The sequence below is a fragment of the Passer montanus genome, unplaced genomic scaffold (assembly GCF_014805655.1).
Source record: "Passer montanus isolate IOZ18808 unplaced genomic scaffold, ASM1480565v1 scaffold216, whole genome shotgun sequence".
In the NCBI taxonomy this organism is placed as follows: Eukaryota; Metazoa; Chordata; class Aves; order Passeriformes; family Passeridae; genus Passer; species Passer montanus.
Genome location: NW_024366770.1, coordinates 211,120 through 228,685, shown reverse-complemented (window position 1 = coordinate 228,685; position 17,566 = coordinate 211,120). Strand labels below are relative to the sequence as shown.

At 42.8% G+C, this 17,566-nt stretch overlaps 1 protein-coding gene across 6 annotated transcripts in view; it reads right to left on the bottom strand.

The window, feature by feature from the left end:
* Positions 1–17,566, bottom strand: part of PDE3A (phosphodiesterase 3A) — a 220,110-nt gene that overhangs the window by 83,216 nt on the left and 119,328 nt on the right. The window contains exon 1 of one of the 6 annotated variants that reach the window (XM_039709569.1): positions 5,905–5,951. The exons of the other annotated variants lie outside the window; for them this stretch is intronic. The gene's annotated coding sequence lies outside the window, so the exon portion shown is untranslated. Of the gene's footprint in view, positions 1–5,904; positions 5,952–17,566 lie in introns of those variants that run through there. 6 annotated transcript variants of the gene reach the window in all.

Here is a 17,566-nt window from a genome sequence, read left to right as displayed (position 1 = left end):
TTACTAAAAAACCTCAATGTCAAAATTCAAAGTACATTCAGTTTAAACACACCCTTGGGGGGATTTTATACTAACTACTTTCTATTTCAGACTATTCACTTTTAGCTCAACCAGCGATGCTTCATCACTCATCCAGGAAAACTCCCCTCTCTGCCACCCAATCTCAATCAACCTGCCAAATTAATTATCACCCTGCGTTTGGCTATTGCTAAGAGGGGGGAAAAAAGCAAATAGATGAACGTAGCAGTGACCCGAGCAGAAATGGATCCTCTGAAACGGAACTAATTAAATCAGCTCAGTGATCTTCTTCCAGCACGACACATTTCACCCACTCCATCCCCAAGCAGCCCAGCTCTCCCATCTCCTCCAGCTGTCCTCGGCAGGGAGCTCACATGGGGCTCAGATCCCTCTCCAGCAGCAAACCAGGGATCTTTTCTACTCATCCTTACAGCTGCATGATTTAAAAGAAAGGAAAAAAAGCCAACTGCCACACAGAAAATTCACAAGAATCTCCCACTGACATTTCCATGCAGATTCCTGGCCACAGAATATGTGTTTCAGCCAGACAGCAGTAGGATTTGATTACCTACCTCAGATTTATGGGACCACAGGCACCAGAACTTTGGTTCTCCGTTGGCTCTATGGAATAAGCAGAGCTCAGAGCACTGGCAGAGCAGGGCTTTGCTTTTGACACCCCAGGTGAGGCCTTACAGCAGAGCTGTCAGGACTAACACCCAGAGAAGTGCAGAATTTGTGGGTTTTAGATCAATGCCATGAGTCAGACACCAAACCTTGTGCTAAGTGCATTCCCAGCCTAGCAAGTCCCTGTGCATGTGTGGCCACAGCATTTCTGACCCTGCTGACCCTAAAGAGCCTAGCTCAAGGAAACACACACATTTTAGGCTCTCCCACCCTACCATTTTAAGCGACAGTCCAGTTGCAATGCATGCACAAACACCTTTGGGATAAATCTCCCTGCTGCTGGAACTGGCACCAATTCCCTTGGGCTCATGCTGCCAGGCACAGCCTGTGCCAGCTGATCCCACCACACCTGAGCACCGGGAATACCCAAAGCTGCAGGACCATGGCAGAAACACCAGCCTCTCCTGTCTCAGAGCATTTCACCTCCCACCACCCTTCTCCTGCAGAACACATCCAGTGCAAGATCAGAGCAGGGCAAGGCAACTGGAACAGGGCATGAAATGGCAGGTGACAGCCCCACACTGGAGTGAGCTGTCCCTTCACTACAGAGCTGGAATATCACATCTATCCCATCTTGCTTTTCCCCCTACATGATTTTTTAAATGCTCTGTGCTTTCTTAGACACGAGGCACATCACAAATAGACATCAGCACTGAAATTTGGATGCCTGCACGGGATCCCTGTGGGGTGAGGATGTTCCTGCTCTTAAAGGAGAGCAGGAACAGCACAGCAACACACAGAGGCAGGACTCTGAGTCATCTCTAGGTAGGTGCCTACACAGGCAACAGTTTGTCATTCTCACCCATCTGCTGCTCCAAATCACACACACATGCTGTCACATGTGCTCTTCCCCATCTGGATGGCAGAGATGCTGGGCATAAACATGGCAAAAGCCAGCAAGATGAATACTGGGCTTGTGCTGTGCAAGGGGAACTGTCAGGCACCTTCATCCACCCTGAGAGATTTCAGTGGAGGTTTTTACAAGTCACAGTGAAGGCAGATTTTTCACAATGGCTGCAATGTATTCCCATGATTTGAAATGCTGCCCTTTCAAACCAATCTGATTATTAACAACCTTTGCTTCTCAGATTTTATTTTTTACATAAAACCATGTATGTTTTCTTAGAGGAATATCGTAAAATACATCCTCCTGCAACACTGAGTGCCAACATTTCATTCCATGTGGTCACCCAAGTCCTGTTTCCATCATATCCATGGTGTCACAGCACTGCTGACAGCGAAAGCAAAGCCCACCAAAGACGCAGAATATAAAATATTCAGGGGGTCATGGTGCACATGGAGGCACCAGGAGGCATTTCAGAGTGAGAAGGAGAAAGGCAGAGCAGCACAGAGGGGAAGGAGCCCTTTCTGGAAGGGCTGACCCCAAAGGAGAGACATGCAGCTGACCTCTGTTTCAAGCCCCCAGTTTTGGTTCACTTAAACTGAATCGTGTGAAAACTGCTGAAATATTCTTTGCTAGAAGAACATCCCATATTGAAAATATGTTTGGACTAATTTGCCTTTCAGAAACAGGCTTCAACAAAATTAATCACACCATTTCTGTGGTGAAGGAAAAAAAAGGAAAAAGTTGTATGTCAAAAAGGTCCAGCTATTCAAAAAAGAACGTTTTGAAATTTGTTTTCAAAAATAAAATAAAATAAATATAACAAAATATAATACAATAATTGCACATATTTCAAAATATATGCAATTACTTACTTCTCCACAATTGGTCCTTATTTTCCCCTCAGAATTATATTCCTTCAATGATCTAGCTTTGCATGCTGCTGAAATACACTTTTAATGCAAACTTCATCAATAAAAGCAGCCTTTCCTCTTGTTATAGACAAGCTGTTCAACACTGGCTGAGAAATAAGAGCTTTTTTCTATTAATTCCATTACAATGTCTTCAAGTCCCTTTATTTTGTTCCCGAGAAAGTAATTTAAGTTCCTTTTTCCTGTATGCCAAATACTTTTTCTTTCATCCTCTTATGTTCCATTTGTGCAAGAGTGCTCTTTTGATTCAGCAGAAATGTTATTTTACTAGAAATATGTCACTTTACCCTAACCAGGAGGGTCCACATGGAAAGGCATTTATATTTCTAACTATCAAAACAAAACAAAAAAAGAGAAAAAGAGGGAGGAACTCTGCTCAGAGCTAAGTAGCTCTGCAGCTCTGGTTCTCTGGCTGTGAAAAAGGAGCTCTCCAGATCTGTATTGATTACAGATTCAATCCTGAGCCCCTCATGCTAACATCATTTCCATCAATTCAGCATGGCCTGGAGGTTGTCCTTTGTTTTTCCTGCTGTGCTGGGAACCAGCCTGGTCTTGCAGGAGCTGTGGTTAAACACACTTAGTCTGAGTTTTGTAATGTGGCTTTGAGTTTTTGCTATTATCTGTCAGCTGCAAATCAGAGAAATCTTCGTAGATTCTCCACTTCTAAAGCATTTCCAGGCCACAATACAAACCCGTTAACTCAGACAGAATTTTCCTGAAGGGGGGAAAAAAAAAATCTCCATTTCACAGATGGAGAATTGAGGCATTTACCCAGCACAGTACTGCAAAACTGGGACTAGAAACTAAATATCTTTAGTTCATGGGATCAGACCATAGCCTTTGTTTTGATCAACTATTTATGTCTAAGTTCCTTTTTTGGGGGGAGTCAAGGGTATACACCAGGGAACAGAGTTATTCTTATTTTTGGCTGCCAGGAGATCTTATCACTCTTTCTGAAAATGAGCTGTTCAGCCCTCTAAGTATGAGAAGGAGGACAGGCTTCACATACCAACAGCCTTCCTTTTTAAGAAAACTAAACAGGAAAGATAGAAAAAGGATAAAAAAGTCATGTTTATGCCCTGTACCTGGGCTGAATTTGGGCATCTTGCAATCCTCTTCCCTCAGTCAGAAGGACTTCAGCTAGAGAAGATGACTTGAGCAAAGTTTAAAACTTTCCAGCTGTGCCCCAGACCTGGGCTGAACCTTCCCTAAGCTCTCAAGAAATGGAATCCACTCCAGCTCTGCCCATGGATGCAGAGATGAAAAGGGACAGGAAGAGATAAAGAGCCAAAATGCCAGGAGAGAAAGCATTCTGACAAACCCCTCTGATTCACTGAGGTGTGTGAAGCATCTCTGACATCAAGGTGCTCGCCACAAGAGCTCCATTTTCTTCTCTTCCCTTCCACTTTCAATTCTCCCATGCAATTCTTTTTTTTCCAGAAAGGGAAATCATAGATAATTGCAGTTTACCCACTTTATCAGTATAAAGACAAATTCCACAAGCTGCATTCTGAATATTGAGTGCCTGTGTGCCTTGGGCCCTCTCAATGGGTCCCTTTATTAGGACAAAGACTCCTTGAAGGAGAACCAGGGCCACCAACAACTTTGGTTCAGGCTAAGGTGACAGAGGCTGAGAAACAGATGCTTTATGAGCTTGGGAGAACTACAGAAGATGAAAAAAATAACTTCCCTTCTCATACCTAAATATAGAACATAAATAAAAATGTATATAACCAAAATAGTTTTGCTAACCTTAGACTTTTCCTCCCACACATCCGCCCTGCTCCCCCCACCACACACAGTGGAACCAGCAGTTTAATTTGTTTTTAGGGAAAGACACTTCATGGTAAAACACCTGCAGTGCTTTAGGAGAAAATCAGGAAGTCCAAGGTGGATCAAGGAGCTGCTCAGGTCTCACCAAGGAGCCACACAAAGGTGAATATTCCCAGTGCCAATCTGGAGTGTGACATTGAGGAGAACATGATAAAAGGGGAAAAGGGTTCCCAGCTCCTTGTAATGCCACTTTTTGTTGGCTCTAGGACTAAAAAGTGGCATCCAGTTTCCATATGCTCCCAACATTTTCCACAGTATTAAATACAGAGGATGGAGAAAAAAGTGTAAGGAAATACAGGCAGTGTCCACACTGATAACTACTGATAAGCTCCAAACATTTGGAATCTCTGAAGACAACAGCACTAAATACTTGTACTGTAACTTACAGAAGACACAGCTGGTTGTTTTCTGCTGCTGAGAAATGACAGCATTTCAAGTGTTACATCACAGCATTTCATTTGCTTAGAAATTGCACTTCCTGCAATCTGAATCACAGGAACAAAAATCTTCAACATTATTAAGGGAGGGAGGAAAGAGACAGAGAGAAAGAGACAGAGAGGACCAAATTACATTTTCTCTAAGAGAAAAGGCTTTTAACTGCCAGGACTGCAAAGAGGAGAACAAAAATAAATGCAAGGACTGCAAACTGAGTATTCATGGCTGATCTGTGGCTTGCTGCCCCAGCCCTGGAGGGAAACCTGCTGCAGGGCAAAGCTCAGCTCTGCCAGGTATCAAAGGCCAGAAGAGTAGATATGGTAAAACATAATAAACATAATAAACAAGCTGCATCCTTCCACTCAGGAGGATGGGCAGGACAGAATGAAATACCAGAACTAAACCAAGCTGATGCTAAAAATAACTTTATCTCTCCTTCTTTATCTCAAGGGCTAAATTATCTCAGTTGTACTTGAGAAGACCAAGCAATGCCAGCATCAGGAAGGTCAGAAAGCATGTGAAAATTTACCCAGTAGCTTATCCACTGCCTAAATATCTGCTACTGCAACAGTACAGAATGGCACAAAAACTCCTCCTCTCTTACAGCACAATCCATGCCAAGTCTTTATTTGAAGAGCATGAGTTAAAAATGCACTTTGGATTTTATGTAGTGCATAAAAAGGCACTACAGATTTAATGTCCTCACATCCTAATACACAGTACTTTTGGGGATTTTTTCTTCAATGAAATAGCCTTCTGGTTGTTCATTGAAAAACTGATTTGTGTTTAATATGAAGTATCTTGTAGAGATACAGACTAATTCCTTGTCCCCAGAGTGCAAAGAGCACCTCCATATAAGTAAATAACACAACCAGTTGACTTGACTGGAACAATTAAACCTGGGTTTCTTCAAAACTCAAATGCTTCACAAATTAAATCAGCTAAAGATTTTGGTTTTGATACAAGTACTTGAAGCGAGAAAGAGGATATTTATCAGACATGATAACATCCTTTTTCAATATTTCAATCTCTAGGACAACAGCATTTCAGTTTGGTTTTACTACAGGGCATTGAAATTAAAATCTGAAAGGAAAAAAGCCCCAAAACCCAGGGAAAAACCCCACCACAATTGTTTCAAGTTGTAAAGGGTTTACTGACCGAAATGAGCTTTTCTGCTGTTGTCAAACTTCATCACAGAGTTTCTCAAGATATGCAGGCTGTGTTCCTTGAAATGCCTCCAGAGTTCTTCCAGCAAATCTGGTCACTGGGCTGTGAACCTGCTTGTTGGGCAGCTCTTGAGCCACAATGAGTGGCCAGATTTTCAGAACTGAGAGGCTGGTCAGTCTAAGGTCAGGATGCAGAAGGTGCACACCTGGCAGAGGGGAAGGGATAACATCCTTTTTCAATATTTCAATCTCTAGGACAACAGCATTTCAGTTTGGTTTTACTACAGGGCATTGAAATTAAAATCTGAAAGGAAAAAAGCCCCAAAACCCAGGGAAAAACCCCACCACAATTGTTTCAAGTTGTAAAGGGTTTACTGACCGAAATGAGCTTTTCTGCTGTTGTCAAACTTCATCACAGAGTTTCTCAAGATATGCAGGCTGTGTTCCTTGAAATGCCTCCAGAGTCCTTCCTGCAAATCTGGTCACTGGGCTGTGAACCTGCTTGTTGGGCAGCTCTTGAGCCACAATGAGTGGCCAGATTTTCAGAACTGAGAGGCTGGTCAGTCTTTCTAAGGTCAGGATGCAGAAGGTGCACACCTGGCAGAAGGGCTGAGAGCAGGAGCTGGCAGCAGCTCACAGGCAGCCTGAGACCCAGCACATGCTGTGCTCCAGGAGAACTCCCAGCACTGGAGCCTGGTGTCCTTGTCTCCCTGCTTCCAGGTGTGGATCAGCCCAGGGCAGTGCAGACATCCTGGGGCACAGGAGCAGCTCCAGCTCCACTGCTGGTGCCCAGCAAAGCCTGTTCTGGGGGCAGACCAGCAAGGAAACACTTCCCAAGAGCCAAGCTGTGAGCACCAAGGAGCTCTAACAGGATGTAATCATCAGAAAGCAGAGACAGAATGAGGCCAGAGCCTGATCCACAGCCCAGGCAGCACAGCAAGCTACATCTAGGCCAACAATTTAATAAATCCCGTTATTGAATAGGGGGCAGAGGTAGAAGAAGGAATATCCTCTGTACCATTCACATTCTCTGGAAAAATCCCTTCACCCAAGATTTTCTCCTGGGAAGCTGAGAAGCCTCAGAGAAAAAAGAAAACAATATTATCTCATTTATTTCTCCTGTGTTTTGCTCCTTTGGAATGTGTTTAGACATTGTTTACCAACAGGTGATTGCTTCATTGAGTTTCTGATGTGAATTGTTTTGACTCAATGGCCAACCAATGTCAAGCTGTGTTGGGACTCTGGAGAGAGTCACAAGTTTTACATTATTATCTTTTTAGGCTATCTTCTGTCTGCATCCTTTCTGTATTCTTTAGTATAGTATTCTTTAATATAATATCATATAATAAAATAATAAATTAGCCTTCTGAGAACACAGAGTCAGATTCATCATTCCTTCCTTCGTCGGGCACCCCACAAATACAATAATCCTCCAAGCTCATACAACCACCAGGTAACCAAACAAAGAACCCAGACCAGAAATGTGACATGAACATGGCAAGCAGATGGCTGGATTTGTTTTGCTGTCCAGGATTCCACACCAGGGAGGAATTTCACTCTTGAAGGACAGGACACAGAACTCAGCCTTTTGTCTAGGTGCTACACCTAACTGCTCAGTGGGCAGCCAAATGTTCACTGGTTCTTTTATTTGTTGTTTGGGGCTTGTTTTTTTTAAAGCCACACTTTCACAGAACTCACACAGAATGACCAGGTTGGAAGAGACCTTCAAGACCATCGAGTCCAACCCAGCCCCAACACCTCAACTCAACCCTGGCACCCAGTGCCACATCCAGGCTTTGTTAAACACACCCAGGGATGGTGACTGCACCACCTCCCCGGGCAGCCATTCCAGAACTTTATCACCCTTTCTGTGAAACACTTTTTCCTGATATCCAACCTGTATTTCCCTTGGCACAGCCTAACCAATGTCCTCTGGTTCTGCCAGTTGCTGCCTTCTAAAAAGGGATGCAAAATCTATCCCTAAATCTAGTAAACAAGGAAGAGACAGTGATGAATTGGCCAATTTAGCTGCTCCAATCTTCTTTACCAATCTCCTCTAATTGTTCCCAAGTCCCTGTGGGAACAACAGGAAGCAGTAACATCACTTACAGAAAAGGCCCATGAGATTAGCTGTACCAGGGTAGAGTTAATTCATGATTTTTGTCAGGTTCTGGCCACAACCAGAACAAAAAATCCAAGATATGGAAGAGGTATGAGACAAGGTTAATTTCTGTCTTGAGTAGTCAAGAAAAAAGTGAAAAAGAAGAGCTCAGACTTCTTTTTAGCTCTTGGTTTTAAATTTCATTAGCATCTCTCCTGTGCTATAAACATTTATTTTCAGTTTTTACCTCACAAAGTGCATTGCCCAAACTCCTGGCTGCTAAAAAGTGAATAACTATCTACTGCTGGAGAATTTTTTTTTGCTCTAAAAGCATACAGTCAAGTACAGCTCCAACACCTCAACTTTCAGCAGCCAAAAAATTGCTTTGTCACTGAATGCAACTGCAAAAAAGCCAGTAAAACAACTCGCTGCATTTTAAAACATTAATTTCACAACGTGAGGAAAATTCTTATACTTGCCATAACACATGGGGACCAGGTGGTATTGAATCAGTTCTAGGTAGAACTTTCCTCCATCTAAAACTCAGTTTGGCTAAAAATTCTCTGGGGCAGAAGAAGGTGTGGTACTGTCCTGGTTCTGTGCTGCTTCTGGAAAAATGGGGCCAGCTATCCAAGGGGAAATCCTAAGGGCTACTGTCCTGTAAATAACAAACCCCAAACCAGCAGTTACACCTGAACAAAGAACCTCTCTGGCTACCAACTGTAAATACAGTTTAAACCAATCAGCCAGCCTGAAAGACTACAAAAAGGTCAAGGATGATTATTTAAAGTACCAGTTATCTCGTAACTGATAGAGGAACAGCATGACTGTGCAGCTCTTAACCAGAGACCAGATGCCTAGACCTAAGAAAAGCTTATTATTGAGATTGTGAGGCTGAGGGGGGAAAGAGGTTTTAAAAACACACTCAAATAGCAACTCTGCTTGAAAACAACCATGTTTTTTATTACTATCCTGTAATACTAAACTAACACAGCGAAAAAGCAAGCAAGCAAACAAGATTGAATATCTACATGAGGAAAAAAAAAACAACCAACTAAAAAAAGTGGGCAATATTGAATCCATTTTGAGAATATTTTTAAAAATAAAACTTTCTCTTCATAACAGCAACAATAGGTCCTGACAATTTATACATGAAGCAGATTTGAGCTCAGGCAGTTACAACTCCTGTGAAAAAACTCTAAGGAAAAACTTATATCAAGTTTCTGCTTTCCAGACTCCTCAACCTAAGGCCTGATTAGGTTTAGGAAAAAAATTTAAACAACAATATGATGAAAAAAGAGGCCATGGCCCTGGCATGTGGTATTATAAACACAGGAAAGCGCCAGTATAAACCTTTATCAGGAGACTGGGTGCTCTGTCAAGCCATGCCTTTCTTCCAAAACATCCCTGCTGCCATGTGTCTGCATGCAGCCAGCTGCAGGCCTAAGAAGAGACTTCTTATTCATGCTGTATAATGCTCTACAGGTTTGCCACGGGGGTCACTGGCTGGGAGTCATTTATGTCACACCCCAACAGCCGAGGGGAGCCAAGAAATGCAGGAGGAGAGAGGAGGGGGCGAGGGGAAACATCACACTGGGAGCTCCGGGATTCCAGCTCCTCACTGAAAGCTTGGCTGCCCAGCTTGCTCTTCTGCTCTGGGACCTGCCTGCTGTTTTTACACTCAGGAGAACAGGGGAAATTAAGTGTACATACTTAGATGAAGACTGCTGAAAGACTCTATTCCCTCTGCTCTTGTTCCACGCCTCGTTATTTGCAATAACTCTGCAGTTCTAACAGGCCAGCCATCAGTTTTTGTAACCTGCTTGGGCTATTCTGTGCATTTATCAAATGCAAATTGAAAGACATGCCACACATGTGATGCAGCCTCCATCCAAGCCAAAATGGAGCTGTCTGATGAAGTCAGTTTTTAAAAGAAAAACTGCTACCCCACCCTCACAGTTTATCACCCTAACCTGACCCTCTGCAGTGGTTTTGGTTTGGTTTTCAATCAGTATCCCCTAGCTGTAGGAAAACAGCTTTTCAAATCAGTCTGCTGTTATAAAGAAGAGATGCTATCCCATTACAGCCACTTGTAAAAAAGCAAAGGACCAAGTCTGAAGCAGTGACTGGAGTGACCAGAGCATCTCTTCTGACTGTCAGCAGTCCTGGAGGCAGGGAAATATTTGCCTATCCTCCTCATTCCCTTTCAGAAAAAACAGAATGACAGAGATGGGTGGAAACATGAGGGCAAGGTAAAAATTTGCCCTTTTTGCTACTGGAATAATTTGCTCATTTAATGGCCAGTGAAGTGAGTGTTGAACAATTCAGTCTTGCACACCAAATTCAGAGCCATGCCAAGAAAATCATACAAAGCTGCCATGTAATTGCCCAATAAGTGATGAACAACAAAGGCCAGAGCTTTTAATTGTTCATTTCCAGCCAAGTCAACATTTCAAGGGTTTTTTGAAAGTGCAGGTATTCTGTAAGTGTCAGAACAGGGAGGGGACACTCTTGAAACATTTTCATTCTTGCTCCACTTTGGGGAACTTGGGGCTTTTGTTTTCCTTTCTGACTGTCTCAGGGGATAGGAAGCTTTTTGCTTCAGTATTGCCCCCTCCTTTTAAAGGCTTCAAACAAGACAAGCCCTGCCCAATCAGATGCTCACCTTTTTCATTTTCTTGTTTTAAATGCCAGCAGGTCAATCACAAGGCAGGACATTTTATTTAGTTAGGAAACAGCTGCAATGGAAAGTGACTAGGAAAATATGAGGCAGGTATTTCCATGGAAAGTTTCGTAGCCACAAGAGTTATTTTGCTAAAATTTTAAAAGCTTTAAGTTTTTAAAAAAAGTTTAAGTTGAAAAAAGTTCTAAAGTTTTAAGTTTTAGACTTAGTTTGGGGTTTCTTTTAAGAGAAAGGACATCAAATGTCCACATTCCTTTCTCTTATCTGATTCCTGTCAAGTCATGATTTGAAAATATGCATCAAAATACAGTCTGCTCTAAGAGCTCCTTGTCTTGGAGTCACACAGCCAGAGCAGAACTGCACTTTGCACTTTTGAAATACCAGCCTTCCAGACTGAGCCCAAAGTACCTAATCATCAAGGACAGAAGAAGAATGCAAAAGCAATAACCAAAGAAGCAAAAATCTTGATGCTTTAAAATGTTTGAATTGGTTCAAAATGATGCATATCTAAAAGATGCAGCACTAGCACTTGCAGGCTATAAATGCATCCATCCTCTGCAAAAGTGCAGCAAACCTCAGTGCATCCCACCCATCCACAGCTTCTGAAGGAAGGGAGAGATGGAGAATCAAACCCAGAGATTTATGAATACAAGAAAGCCTCTCAGTGGAGAAATATAGATCTTTCAGGTCAGCAATCCCTAATCAAGGCTGAAAATAGCACTTCAGAGGTATGGTGCACTTTACAGCACATTAAAATTAGTGTTTTGAGTGCTGAAACTACAGCAGCTCTGCTGGGAGTCCTGTTAATGAGTGTTCAGAAGTGTGGTACTGAAGTCCTGTGGCACAGACACACACACACTCCTGCCAGCTAACCTATAAACATTCTGTGCACTAAATCCAAACTCAGTCCTGGTCTATTTTTTGCCATTCTTCCCATACGAGAAACTAAAAATAAGCCCATGAGAACCACGCATGGGACTTTGCTCTTCAAATGTTTTACTCTAGCAAAAAAAAAAACGAACCCAAAACCTGCCCAGCACTGTTTATGGAGAGATTCTTCAAGGGTTTTCCAATCTGTAGATGAAGGATATATTTCATATGTAGATGCACACATGATGAGGGAATGATAACCCTAAGAAAGTGTGCTGCTGCCTATTTTTCTATTATCTCTCAAGTTCATTTCTATATTTTTTAAGATTTTAAAAAAGATATGAAGAAAATGCAAGCATGATCTCAAACAGGTATGAAATTCAAAAAAAGAAAAACCAAAAAGTGAAGCAACCCCCCCATTCTTTTGAAGAATCACTGCCATGTCATCAAGGTTACACAGATGGGTGTAAAAGAATCCCTCTAACACACTGGAAAAAGAATAGATGTTAAACTTAAAATAAAAGATATGCCAGTAAGAAAAAACAAGAATCACCTTGCCTGTGCAGTGATACCTCAAGTTTTAGCTAGAAAAGTTTTTCACATTCTGAGCTGCTTTAGTATGTGGGTCTGAGCTTCATATTAGGGGATGGTGAGCTCTCTGCACAGAGCAGGGAGACAAAACAATTCCTGCTCCAGCTGGGCACCAAGGACAAATGATTCAAATCTCAGCCCAGGAGCACAAAGCCCGTGGGCTGCAGAGAGAAAAACAAGCAGGGTGGGACTGCAGGGGCTGCAGCTGGGATTGGACACTGAACTGCAATGTGCACATGGAGCAGAGCTGAGCCCAGGGAGAGACCCCGGCAGCGCTCGTGCATTTTGGGACCATTTGGGTTCATCCTGGGTGCAGCCCTGGCTGGGCTCTGGTGCTGCGCAAGGGGGATCCATGGAGGAGATCCTTTGAATCAATCCCTGCTTTATTCTTTAACTCTAATCTCTGTTCTAGGTCAGCCTTCACAAGGCATCAGCAGCACCTCCTGTCTCTGCTACAAGGCTTCTCCACACGGCTGCAAGGCAGCCCAACTGCAGGAAGGTCACATTTAAATGCTGTGAGTGCCAAACAGGAATACAGGCATGCTAAACCAGCAAACCTCCACCTTCCCCTGCTTCTCCAGAGAAATGCTTCCCTGGTTTGGGACAGATAACCTCCCTGTTGCTCTCAAAAGGGCTTTGCTGTCTGTGGCTGCAGCCAGCTCGGGGAGCAGGTGGCAGCAGAGGCAGATGGCAGAGCACACAGGTTCTGCACGGCTCAGTGCTGCATCTTCCAGTGGGGAAAACAAATGTTGGGAGACACCAAACTGAGGTGGACTGACTGCCTCAGAGCCTCTGCTGTTTGTTTTCAGGGGTTGAAACTTCAAAGTAAAGAGCTGCTTGGTTTCTGCAGTGATGCCCAGGACTAAAATAGCACGGCAGGCTCCCTGCAGCTTGGCAGAAAAGTGCCTGAGTGTTTGTCTCAATGCACCATCACCAGCTCCACTTTTATCTCGTTTCATTCATTAACAGTGGTGCTTTGTGCTTGCAGACTGCTGAACTGCTTCTTACCCAGATTTTTAAATACTTTGGAGAAGGAGACTAAACAGCCTTATCTCCCAGGTAGAAAAAGGAAACGGAGGGGTAAAAAGTCCCATTGTCCCACTGGTGTGAAAGCTGAGAGTCACTGCTAGGAAAAAAGCCAGAGTGGCTCAGCTCCAGACTCACAGCAAAGGGTCAGGGTCATGAGGAGCTGGAGGAGAGGTGGGACAGTCCTGGGAAGAAAACTGCAGTAACAATGAAAAGGGCATTGGGAAATTAGGGATTCATAGCAGGACTTGGCAAAACCAAAATCATAGGAACAGAGAAAGGCCTGGGTTGGAAGGAACCTTAAAGATCATCTTGTTCCAAGCCCCTTCCATGGGCAGAGACACCTTCCACTGTCCCAGGCTGCTCAGAGCCCCATCCAGCCTGGCCTGGGACACTCCCAGGGATCCAGGGGCAGCCACAGCTGCTCTCAGCAGCCTGTCACCATTCTCACAGGACAGAATTTGTCCCTAGGATCTAATCTAAACCTACTCCCATTATGAAGCCATTCCCTCTTGTCCAGCATCAGTCACCTCCCAGAGGACACCAGTGGAGCAGAGGAGAAAGGAGTCACAGCAGGGTGGAGCAGGGACACACAGACTGGGAAATTCAACACAACATCCCACCAGAGAGATCCTGAGCAGTGGGACGAGGCTGGGCACTGTGACCACAGGTTAGGAGCCAGGGAAAACTCGTGCCAGACGAGTCAAGGGCAGTGAGAGTTGGGAGAAATGTGCCAAAGCATTCACTCACCAGAGCACTGGCACTTGTCAAACCTTGGGCTGAGACACATGGCCCTCCCATGGCCAGAGACAGCCAGAAACCTGATCCCCCTGAATTACTGATTCAGCTGAATAATGAACAAAAAAGGAAAAAGAAAAAGGCTGCAAATAAACAAAGAACCCCACTTTTAAACTCAAAAATCCGATTTTACTTCACTCTTTTTTCTATAGCACAGCATGGAGCTTAATGAAATGGCCATAAAGTATTTCACTGCAGGGTGAAATACTCTGATTTGGAAACAGAATAGGTGCTGCCTACAGATGTGTTTGAATGAGCAGCTACATTTTCTCCAGAATATACAGCACCAAAACTTAACTCCAAGCTATGGAAATTCTCCTGTCTGTTCCTTTATTTTCTGGGAGCTTTTAGCATTCATCACCATAGTATCTGAGACCTTCAGAAATATTTACTTGAATAAAACTTCCTTAAGGAAGAGAGAGCTAAGACGAAGAGTGTCAGGTCAAATCTGTCTAGTAATTTGAAAGGTACAGTATGAAAAGTCCAAGGCCTATTTCTGAGAACTTTTCTTGTTATATAATTCTTTCCATATTCAAAAGAGTACCCACTGATCTCTGGAAGAATTCAGTAAATAAGATAAGGAGTCAAGCCATCATAAAAACTGGAACTCACTTATAAGAATCTGGATTTTAAACAAACTGCACAAAAAGTCCTCACTTCAGAGCATCATTCACTGATCTTCACCCTGAAATTTTTCCTTCTGCAGTCTCCTGACTCATTCTCCAAACATATTCTGGCATCCTCAAAGATGTGATCTGAGAAAATGCTGCTGCCCTCAGTGGAGAGCACAGATTTACTTCTAGCACAAGTTTGTGTGCAATGAGTGCACCAAGGAAACTATAGGAAAAATAAATACGCAGAGATGTATATAATTTTAAAGGTTTAGGGAATGAGGTCATGGAGGGGATAGTGGGATGCAGGTTGCTATGATTTTAGCCTTCTCCTTATTTCTGAAAGCTCCACAAATCCTTCTACAACGTTTGTCAGTGGAGCTTTATGAGGTATACAGTCAGAAAAGTGAGACCTGCCTTCATTTCTGTTTCAAGTTTCATGAATATTTAAACGATGCAGCAAGTGAAATCATCCAGTGTGAACAAGCTCAGAAACTGTGTCTCGTTAAAGTATAATCAAAAATCATTTTAGGTTCAGATTTTTATTTTTCATTTAGTTATGTAAGACAAGTTCCATTTACCTGATTCAGTCAAAACATTAGTCTCTAACAGAAGGAACAAAGCCACCCTTCAATAATAAGTTTGGGTAACCACATACTGTATTAATGAAGGAAAAAAAAAGGTTAAAAACCTCTCATAGTTTGTAAATGTTTTCTTCACTGAAGACCAATATTGCTTTTTCCTGGGAACTCATTCTATTTTCCTGGGAGCTCATTCTTTAACCCAACAATTTGTAAACCTCATTAGTGTTTTTCCAGATGGGTTTTTTGACATGCACTGATATTCAGTTATTGGTGCTTTTAGGTAATTTACCTCCTTTTGGAGGAAATAAAATAACCTGAAAACCAGCATTCCAATGGTGAGCACTTGCACTTGAGGCTTCTGCTTTATCAGATATCTAATTTAATGCAGGATGTTGGTGTCTGCTCAGGGGAAGGACAGAAGGAATGACCATTTGAAGTCCAGCTGGTACAGTAGCAATCAGCTGGGTTTGTAGGGACTGTGAAAAACAAGACAGATCTCAAAACCAATCTGTTTTTTAAGCCCTCAGACAAGTGGCTTTTGCCCCTTCATTCACAGAGTTAATTTTTTCTTTTCCTTCAGCAAACAAGTTTCTAAGGCTGAATATTTACATATTCTGAGTTCCAAGAAGGAAAGCTGCAAAATATCAAAATAACTAATTACAAAGAGGATCTTTATATTGAAATAGAAAACTTTCCTGCAACAGCCCTACTGCTTACAGTAGCTCTAGTGACCAGGTCAACATGAAAAAATACATTTTATTGAAACATTAGCATTTTTATATCTCATATAAGATTTTTTTATTTTTATTTTTTAGCCACAAAAAGCTCCTGGAGTTGAGTTCAAACCAGCTGTTACTTTTTACTGGGTTTCAAAGACTAATTGTATATACCATTGCACATTTAGCTAAAAACATATGCTTACTATGAGCATATTTCAAAAGAACCACTACGCTTCTTCAAAAACATACAGATCTTTGGCTTCATTTGCTCTTCTGGCCAGAATTACCTATGCCTAAGAACATAAATTTATCAAAAAATGAAGCTGTTTTGTTGGTTTTTTGGTTTTTTTCCTACTTACTCTCCTCACTCCAAAACAAGACAGCTAAAATAAAGCCCATAGAGTTTAATCAAGACTGTAAATTCCCTCCTGAGCTGCTTGAGCCCTCAGCTCCCCTGTGACATCTCAGGCTGGTAGAACCATTGAGTTCAGGTCTATTGATGCTGGCAAGCACCAAAAGCTCAGGGGAGGACAAGGCTTTCCAGTTTTGAAGAAAAGAGGCAGTGGAGAGAGCAGGCAGAAACCTGTCCCATCTCCCCTGCTCCCACCTGGGCCAAATCCTAGCAAGAGGCAGAGGATGGGAATGGTGAATGAATGGCACATCTTCCCTTACAATGCTGTTTAACCCCCCAGATTTCTCTCCACTCTGAACAAACTGAACAAAGTAAGTAGAAAAAATTAATTAAGCAGTTACTTTTGGCTACTGCCATGGGTGGGGTGATGGCACAGAAGTCACCTCTGGGTCACCACAGTAATCTTGCAGATTTTAGTGTAAATTGCAGCAAGTTGCACAATGTGAAAAACCTGCTCACTGCTTATGAGAGGTCACCCTCTCATAAGAATTATTTCCTTATGTGGGGCAACGACCAGACTGTGTAAAAAAAGGTCTTTACACATGATAATTACAAATTTGCTGGAGAAACATGGAAATTCTTAAAGGCAGGACAATCTCTCCATGCTGAAAATCCGTAACATTTTATTTTCCTGTGCTGACCCAGAGGATAGGCTGCAGAGCTGCCACTGCAGTCATGTCCTACAGGCTGTTCTAAGGTTTTCTCAATGAACTGCCTTGTACTGGTGGGGGGGAAAAGAAGAGCCACAAAAACCCCAGCAAAGAATCCAAAGCAGCCGACCGCACATCAGTACCTCTCCTGTGCACAGAGCTCATCCTTTCCAAAATCAACATTTTTCTTCCCTCTCTGGTTTAGGGGGGTGGGGAAGGGGGTGTGGAATTTATCAAGGGTTTACAAACAGAACCAAGATAAAGCTGAATGGTCTTTACCTTCATCTACACAGTGACACACAGGGACTATGAGAAGTCCTTCGTTTCTCCTGCCCAGGCCTGAGGTTAGTTGAGAGAAAGATTTGCAAGATGCCACTTCCACTCACTTTTTTTTCATTACATCACTTCAAATGACTGTACAGGCTAAGGAGCCTACATGATGCAAGCTAAACCTCTTTGGAGAGGAAGATTGTTTCTCTTGGACTCGCTCACAAGCTTCAGAGGCCAACGGCACAGTTGAAATTCGAGTATTTGAAAACCCAAACATGGCGTTTTCTTCATCAAATGCTCTGTCTAGCAACAGTCCCCCAAGGAGCAGGAAGAAAGCAG